The sequence below is a fragment of the Rutidosis leptorrhynchoides genome, chromosome 6, assembly GCF_046630445.1.
Source record: "Rutidosis leptorrhynchoides isolate AG116_Rl617_1_P2 chromosome 6, CSIRO_AGI_Rlap_v1, whole genome shotgun sequence".
In the NCBI taxonomy this organism is placed as follows: Eukaryota; Viridiplantae; Streptophyta; class Magnoliopsida; order Asterales; family Asteraceae; genus Rutidosis; species Rutidosis leptorrhynchoides.
The window spans coordinates 159,088,332-159,089,557 of record NC_092338.1 but is presented as its reverse complement, the minus strand read 5'-3'; the positions used below and the strand labels follow the sequence as shown (position 1 = coordinate 159,089,557).

Genomic DNA, 1,226 nt, shown 5'->3' with positions numbered 1-1,226 from the left:
GTCTTGGCGGTTGATAATTATTCTGATAATTATTTCCAGGCCTTTGGTTTATGTATGAAACATTCTCTCTTTGTTCCATTGTTAGTTCAATACTAAGACAATCTTTTATCAAATGTGGTCCTCCACACTGCTCACAACTAATTCATATTGAGTGAATATCTGTAGTCATCTTTTCCATTCGTCTCTCGACAGCATCTATCTTTGCGGAAATGGAATCTAAGTCATGGCTAGAATCGGCTCTAGCTACTTTAGATGATTTAACAATATCTTTTTCTTGGTGCCACTCATGTGAGTGGAAAGCAGTGTTATCAATAATTTTGTAAGCATCAGTTGTGGTTTTCTTCATAATGGAACCACCAGCTGCTATATCTATGTCTTTTCGTGTAGTGATGTCGCATCCTTGGTAGAATATTTGTACTATTTGACAAGTGTCTAAACCATGTTGCGGACATCCTCTCAATAACTTTCCAAATCTTGTCCATGCTTCATATAGAGTTTCATTTGGTTTTTGTGTGAACGTAACAATTTCTCCTTGAAGTCTCACGGCTTTAGATACTGGAAAAAATTGTTTAAGAAAATTTTCAACTAAAACATCCCATGTATCAATCGCCCCTTCAGGTAACGATTCTAACCAATCTTTGGCTTCTCCCTTTAAAGTCCAGGGAAATAACATGAGATATATCTGTTCATCCTCAACTTCTCTTATTTTAAATAGAGTACATATCCTATTAAAGGTACGAAGATGTTTATTTGGATCTTCCTTCGGGCACCACTAAATTGGAATTGATTAGTCACCATGTGTAGGATTTGTCCTTTGATTTCATAATCTGGCGCATTAATGTCTGGTTGAGTAATTGCGTGACCTTGGCCAGTGCGTTTAGCTCTCATTCGGTCTTTCATACTTAGAGGTTCCAGATTCTCCATAATTGAATTTGTTGAATCTGAATCACTAAAGGATTCTGATTTAATGGTTGGTTCTTCAACAATCTCTGTTCGAATGATTGGTGGTTCCGAAGGAAAGATTAGTGGTTCAGGATCTCTGAATTGTCCCTGAATATCCTCCGGGTTCTCAATTGTGAGGTCGGGTTCAAAAAATGGATTATCAGAAATTTGAATTGGAGTACTTGGTCGACTTGATGACGATTCTAAAGAAAAATCAACGGCGACAATATTTGGTAGATGTCTTGATCGAGTTACAGGTGGTGAACATACAAAAGGTAGTGAAC

The 1,226-nt window shown here is 37.2% G+C and overlaps 1 non-coding gene across 1 annotated transcript; it reads left to right on the top strand.

The window, feature by feature from the left end:
• Window positions 1-434: 434 nt before the first annotated feature.
• Window positions 435-541, top strand: LOC139856349 (small nucleolar RNA R71). The gene has a single exon (XR_011761836.1). It is a non-coding gene; the product is annotated as a small nucleolar RNA R71 (small nucleolar RNA).
• Window positions 542-1,226: the final 685 nt, after the last annotated feature.